Source organism: Herpailurus yagouaroundi, unplaced genomic scaffold (assembly GCF_014898765.1).
Source record: "Herpailurus yagouaroundi ecotype Mexico unplaced genomic scaffold, PumYag 207, whole genome shotgun sequence".
Classification (NCBI taxonomy): domain Eukaryota; kingdom Metazoa; phylum Chordata; class Mammalia; order Carnivora; family Felidae; genus Herpailurus; species Herpailurus yagouaroundi.
The window spans coordinates 4,842,917-4,850,653 of record NW_024412438.1 but is presented as its reverse complement, the minus strand read 5'-3'; the positions used below and the strand labels follow the sequence as shown (position 1 = coordinate 4,850,653).

At 41.9% G+C, this 7,737-nt stretch overlaps 1 protein-coding gene across 1 annotated transcript in view; it reads right to left on the bottom strand.

The window, feature by feature from the left end:
- Positions 1-153, bottom strand: part of ADAR (adenosine deaminase RNA specific) — a 38,636-nt gene extending 38,483 nt beyond the window's left edge. The window contains exon 1 of the mRNA XM_040452781.1: positions 69-153. The gene's annotated coding sequence lies outside the window, so the exon portion shown is untranslated. The remainder of the gene's footprint in view (positions 1-68) is intronic.
- Positions 154-7,737: the final 7,584 nt, after the last annotated feature.

Below are 7,737 nucleotides of genomic sequence, written 5' to 3'. Positions count from 1 at the left end.
CGCCCCGCGCCCCCTTCCTCAGCCGCTCCAGCCGGGAAGGGGATGCAGAGAAGGAAACAGCCTCTTACCCGGTGCGGTGATCCTCCGGGCCGCGGCCCGACCCCACAGCCTGCCACGGCCGCGGACCCTCCCCGCCCGCCCCCACCACGTAGCCGCGCCACCGCCGCCGCCGCCGCCGCCGCCGGGAATCAATGGCCCCGTCGCCGAGTGGTGACGTCACGGCGCGCCGGGCGTGGGCGGCAGCACCACGTGACCGTCGCCTCTTTTGTCTGCGTCGCGGTGGCGGGGGTTCCGCCGTCCCGGGCTCCCGGGGGCTCGCCGGGGTGCTGGTGCGGGGGGACGGCCCGCGGGTGCGCTCCCGGCCTGGCGCGGCACGACGTGCCTCGGGGGTTTCGGTGGCGGTCAAGTGCACGGGGCCGGTTACGACGCCGCCGCAACCGCTGGTCCTCGGATGGCCCGTTTATTTATTTATTTGTTTTCGGATGGCCCGTTTAATTTCGAAGGTCATTCGGTGTTCGCCCTCTCACCGCCCGACCCACTGACTTCAGTGTAGGGATGAGTCTCCATCCTTCACCACTGCCGCCCCTCGGAATTCGTCTCCATCCTGATTTGTGTTTTTTTTTATTAAAAAAAATTTTTTTTTTCAACGTTTATTTATTTTTGGGACAGAGAGAGACAGAGCATGAACGGGGGAGGGGCAGAGAGAGAGGGAGACACAGAATCGGAAACAGGCTCCAGACTCTGAGCCATCAGCCCAGAGCCCGACGCGGGGATCGATCGAACTCACGGACCGCGAGACCGTGACCTGGCTGAAGTCGGACGCTTAACCGACTGCGCCACCCAGGTGCCCCCATCCTAATTTGTGTTTACAGCAACTCTTCCATCGCTGCAACGGACTTTCACGTTTATATTCATTATTAAGCGATATAACACTACTTTCGTTTTTTAACTTTTGTCTAGCGTTCTGGACTTTTCGCAAAGATGTTGCTAAATGTCTTGGCTAAATGTCAAGCTGCTTTAGCAAGCCACCACGGGTTTAGAAACAACAGGTTCTCAAGGCTGGAAGCAGGGTGCCAGTCTGGTCCCCTTCCTGGGGGTAGGCTTCTGATGTGGCTGAAGGCCTAGGGGTCTCCGTGGGGGCTCTTTCCTGCACCCCCAATCCCAGTCACGAGTGCTAGCGCTTCCCAGTACGAGGGCTTCAGCGTGCTTATCCTGGGGGGACACCAGCATTCATTGTCACTGCCACATAATAGTCCATTATGTGAGTGTATCATTGTCCATTCTCCAGCTGCTGAGCGTTTATGCAATCTCTACGTCTGTTTGCTTAGTTTTGCTTTTGTTGTTTGTTAGTTTTTGCGATTTCCAACAGTGTGGTTACAAGCAGTGCCTTTTGGTGTTTCTGTACAAAAATTTCTCTTGGGTACGTTTACCTACGGGTGGAATTGATGGGCTTTGGGTGTGTCACGTTCGACTTTATATGATGGTGCCATATCTTTACCCAGAGTGGTTATGCCCCAGTTCCACTTGTACCAGCACCGTATCTCCCCTCACACTGCAGACTTCTTGATTTCGGGCCATGAAAGGGGAGTTATATAATGTCCTGTCCTGGCTTTATTGGCATATCCCCGAGGTTCAACATCTCATATAGTGTGTTGGCCATCTGTAGTTCTTGACTGTGAAATACAAGTGTCTGGGGCTGGAGGGATTTCAAGGCAGAGCGAGGAAAGAGATAAGACCACGAGGTGGCAGTAGCACACACACAGGCTTTCTTTGGGTCACCTTTGACAGATTTGTAGGTGGGGAAGGCCCTCAGAACTAGACAATCCAGAGACTCTGGAGCATTTAGATGGCGAGGAGACCAGATGTTAGGTGTCCGTTGCTCTGCAGCCCAGCAGGAAGTCGCTGGGTCAGAAAGCTCTGAAGGGCAGCCGCAGGTTGGGGTCATTATGGCCACAGGGTTTATCTTCTCTGTGACCAGCAGATGTTGGGTGCAGTTTCATGAAGTATGCAAAACAGGCACGTGGCTCTAAGTGGCTAACAGCTTGTTGGAACAGTGTTTAAAACAACTGGATGTGTAAACACTTGAGGTTGGTACTTACTGGCAGGCTTTGAGTTTATAGGTCCCAGCCTGCTGTACAGAAATAAACAACCTAGGGGGGGCCATCCTTGACTCACTTTTATGATACCCAGTTCGTGTCTTTTCCTCACTGTTTTGTTTTTTTCTAGTGGATTGTACTGAACACTACTCCTTTGCCACTTATGTGTTGCAAATTTCTTCTCCTGTCGTGTTGCTTGTCTTTTCACTTCCTATTTTGATAAAAATGTTCTTTTTAAAAAAATTTTACTTAAGAATTTTACTTTTTAATGTTTAAATATTTACTTAATTTGAGAGAGAAAATGAGCAGGAGAGGGGCAGAGAGAGAGAGAGAAAGAAAGAATCCCAAGCAGTCTCGGCACTGCCAGCACAAAGCTTAACGCGGGTTTCCACCTCACAAACTGTGAGATCATGACTGGAACCAAAATCGAGAATTGGATGCTTAACCAACTGAGCCATCCAGGCGCTCCGATAAATACATGTTCTTAACTTTGAGTTTATAAATGTTTATTCTGTTTTTTTTCCGCACCCCAATAGACATTAACTTATACTTCCAAACATACTTAGTTTTGTTTTTGATGTGTGAATTCTTATGCTCTCTGGAATTTACCTTGGTTTATGGTTTTACTTTTTACATGCACGTGAGTTTTCCACCCCCCAGGTCTGTTTTTTTACTAGCCCCTCCTTTCCCAACTGATTGTCATGCCAACTTGGTCATATATTACGATTCCGTTTGTGCATGGCCGTATTTCTAAACTGTCTATTCTCTTCTACTGGACAATTCGTCTTGGTGTCCACACCACACTGTTTAATTACCATAGTTAAATAAAAAGTCTTGGTTATTTAGGAGGGAAAATCTTCCTTATTTTTCTTCTTCATCTTCCATCGTGGCTATTCTTGGCCCTATGTTTTTCCAGACATATTTTAGAACGAGCTTCTCAAGTTGCGTGGGCACACACACCCACACACATACACAAAACCTGTTGGGATTTTAATTGACATTGCGTTGAATATACACATACGTTTGGACAGAATTCACATCTTTATGATTCTGAGTCTTCCAATTCATAAACAAGGAATAGCCATCTTTTTACTAGGTCTTCATTAATGTCTTTTTAGTAAAGCCTTATTATTTTCTGAATCCAGACCTTGCACATTTTTTGTTGGGTTTATTCTTACTTTGTAGCTTTTGATGCTATTGTAAGGGATATTCTTTAAATTTACACTTTGTGTTGGTCTGTTGCTGGAGTAGAAATAAATTTGAGTTTTGTATATTGATGTTGTATCCAGCCACCATGCTGGATACAACACTTAGTCTTTGATTTTAATAATTTGTTCTTTCTAATAATTTGTAAACAATATGTAGACAATCATTATATGAAAATAATGTCAGTTCCAGTCATTTTTGCTTTTTATTTTTCTGAAAGTATAACACTAGCTAATTAACAGAAATGGTGATGTTCTCCTGACATTCTTGACTTGGGCAGTCTGGACTTGATTCTGAGTTTTGAAAAGTAAATTTTGAATTATTTTGTAGAATTATTTTTGGTAAATAAATTTAGAATGATATTTTGGTAGGCTTTTTGTAAACCCCCTTTGTCAAAGAAGGTTCCTCTTGTTCCTAATTTACTGAAAAGTTTTTATTTTGAATGGATATTGAATTTAATCAACAAATTTCTACAGCGAATGAGATGATCATATGTTTCTCTGCCTTTAATATATTGATAAAGAACATTTATAGACTTTTTAATATTAAATTGTCCTTACACTCTTACGATAAAGTACTGGACCATAAATTATGATCAATTTTCTATGCTGTTTTACTCAGCTTCTATGCTATGTAGGATTTTTACTTTTGTATTAATGAACATCATGGGCTTGTGATTTTCCTTCTCATTCTGCCTTCATCTGTGTTTTAAGGCTCATAGAATGATACAAGGAGTATTCCTTCTGTTTAGATGTCCTCTGGAATATCTTTCCCTTCTAGTTTTGGTAGAATTCACCTATAAAACTATCTGGGCTGGGTATTTTTTTTGTGGAAAGAGATTGATTGATTGATTGATTGATTGATTGATTGATTTATCTTTTTTTGAGTAAACTCTACACCCAGGGTGGGGCCCAAACTCATCACCTCAAGACCAAGAGTTACCAGGTCTACTGACTGAGCCAGCCAGGCACCCCTGTGGGAAGATTTTAAAATACTGCTTTCATTTCATTAATAGCCATGAGACTGTGAGACTGTTTAGGTATCTTATTTCTCCTTGAAGCGGTTTAAAGAACTTCTCCACTTCCTCTAAGATTTAGTTTATTGGCGCAAAGCTGTTGGTAGCGTTGTCAGTCCCTGCCGCGTTTGCAGTTACCTCTCCTTTCACATCTATAATATTGCTTGTGGTAGACTGTGTTACTGTTCCTCCAATATTTGCCCCCCTTCTTGTAAGAGGACTGCACATCCACACCTGTTACCTGATTTGAAGTGCCTCTTGTGGGAGGAATACGGACACCCACTCGTCTGGCAATGGCTTTGGTCACGGTGACATCATATCTGAGCAGAAATTTTAGAGGCTGTCGTATGTGTCTGCCCTAGCTCTCTTGCTCTTTCTTCTCTGCCATGAGAGTGGCACGGCTGTCCCTGGGGGTCCCCAGATGGAGAGGACACGTGGAGGAAAGTCTGATGGTGATTCTGTAGTTGGCCTCTGCAGCAGGCAAAAAATAAACGAAATTTGGAATTTTGTCAGCTACCACGGCATATTATGGTCAAAAAATTTATTTTATTTACATCCAAGCTGGTTAACATTTAGTGTAGTGATGATTTCAAGAGTAGAAATTAGTGATTCAGCACTCACACATGACACCCAGTGCTCATCCCAACAAGTGCCCTCCTTAGTACTCATCACCCATTTAGCCCATCCCCCACCCAATACCTCTCCAGCAACCCTCAGTTCTCTGTATTTAAGAGTCTCTCATGGTTCGCCTCACTTTCTCTTTTTATCTTATTCTTCCTTCCTTTCCCCTATGTTCATCTGTTTTGTTTCTTAAATTCTACGTGTGAGTTAAATCGTATAATATTTCTCTTTCTCTAACTGATTTCACTTAGCATAATACCCTCTAGTTCCATCCACATAGTTGCAAATGGCAAGATTTCATTCTTTTTGATTGCCCAGCAATACTCCATTGTATATATATCTCACATCTTCTTTACCCGCTCATCTGTCCATGGATATTTGGGCTCTTTCTATACTTTGGCTATTGTCGATAGTGCTGCTATAAACATTGGGGTGATGTGCCCCTTTGAAACAGCACACCTGTATCCCTTGGATAAATACCTAGTAGTGCAATTGCTGGATTGAAGGATAATTCTATTTTTAACTTTTTAAGAAACCCCCATACTGTTTTCCAGAGTGGCTGCGCTAGTCAGGTGTGAGGTGGTATCTCATTGTGGTTTTGATTTGTGTTTCCCTGCTGATGAGTGATGTTGAGCATCTTTTCATGTGTCTGTTCACCATCTAGATGTCTTCTTTGCAGAAGTGTCTATTCATGTCTTTTGCCCATTTCTTCACTGGATTATTTGTTTTTGGGTGTTGAGTTTGGTAAGTTCTATGTAGATTTTGGATACTGACCCTTTATCTGCTATGTCATTTGCAAATATCTTCTCCCATTCTGTCGGTTGCCTTTTAGTTTTGCTGATTGTTTCCTTTGCTGTGCAGAAGCTTTTTATCCTCATGAGGTCCCAATAGTTCATGTTTGCTTCTGTTTCCCTTGCCTCTGGAGACATGTTGAGTAAGGAGTTACTGTGGCCGAGGTCAAAGAGGTTGCTGCCTGTTTTCTCCTCGGGGATCTTGATGGTTTCCTGTCTTATGTTTAGGTATTTCACCCATTTTGAGTTTATTTTTGTGTCTGGTGTAAGAAAGTGGTCCAGGTTCATTCTTCTGCATGTCGCTGTCCAGTTTTCCCAGCACCATTTGTCGAAGAGATTGTCCTTTTCTCATTGGCTATTCTTTCCTGCTTTGTCGAAGATTAGTTGGCCATCCGTTTGTGGGTCCATTTCTGGGTTCTCTCTTCTGTTCCATTGATCTGTGTCTGTTTTTGTGCCGGTACCATACTGTCTTGATGATGACAGCTTCGTAACACAGCTTCAAGTCTGGTTATAGTCAAAACTGACTGATGAATTACTTATGTTATTTTTTCTCTGTGATAAATCACTGCAGAGGCTATTTTGTTGGCCTTTTCACAGAACCAACTCGTGGATTTTCTCTGTGTCTTGGCTTCCTGTTTCATTGTCTATTTCTGTTTCTGCTCTTATAATTATCATCTCTTTCCTTCTACTTTCTTTGGGTTTATTTTGTTTTCTGCTTCTTAAGTTTTGTGCTTACTTTATTAATGTTTAACCTGTCCCCCCTTATATAAAAAGCATCTAAAGCAATAATTTTCTCATGAAGGACTACTTTTCATATCCCACTTTCTTTCCCACTTTCCCACTTTATATCCCTTTTTCTTTCTTTCTTTCTTTCTTTCTTTCTTTCTTTCTTTCTTTCTTTCTTTCTCTCTTTCTTTCTTTCCTTCTTTCTTTCTTTTTCCTTCTTTCCTCCTTTCTTTCTTCTTTCTTTTTTAAAGTAGGCTCCATGCCCAATGTAGGGCTTGAGCTCATGACCCTGAAATCAAGAATCGCATGCTCCTTCGACTGAGCCAGCCAGATGTCCCTCCCACAAGTTTTGATAGATACTGTTTTCATTATCATTAAGTTGTAAAATGTATCTAAGTTTTTATTATGGTTTCTTCTTTGACTCATGAGTTATTTAAAAAACATGTTCTTAAATTTCAGAATCTATCACAATTTTAAATTCTAAATACTTGCATTGTGATCGGAACATAGTTTTTGTGATACTTTTCTCTGAAATTTGTGGATAGTTGCTTTTTGGCCTCGTATATGCTCTAATCTTATAAATGTTCCATGTGTGCTGGAAGAAAGTTTGTTTTCTTTCACTATTGGGTATAGAATTAATATATTGCTGCAAGCTTGTTACTTTTGTTGTTCAAATATCCTGTATCTTTGCTGATCTTTTTTTTTTCCCTTTTCTGTCTGCTTGGATCAGTAGTCATAGATGAAGTCATGCTGAAAACACAGTTTTCATGACATGACTACCACCGGTGGTACCTTTGTCAATTTTTCCTTGTAGTTTTTACCAGTTTATATTCTCTATATTTTAAACGTGTTTCATTAGGTGCTTTTATGTTTAGAATTGCGTTAGTATAATTTTTGGTTAACTAAATCTTATGTCATTACACAGTTATCCCTTTCTATTTCTGTGCTGCTCTTTATCTTAAGGCTTATTTTTTGTCTGATATTAACATAGTCAAATCAGCTTTCTTGTAGTGAGCATTTGCTTAGAATGTCATTTTGATCCTTTTATTTTCAACCTAAGTTCTTTTGCTTTAGATGTACTCATATACATAGCCGGGTTTTGAAAATTCTTAGCTGGCACTCTCTGTTTTGTAACTGTCAATTTTTGGTCACATGTATTTGTTGTAATTGTTTTTATATATATTTATTTTATTAAAATATTTTTTTAGGGGCGCCTGGGTGGCGCAGTCGGTTAAGCGTCCGACTTCAGCCAGGTCATGATCTCGCGGTCCGTGAGTTCGAG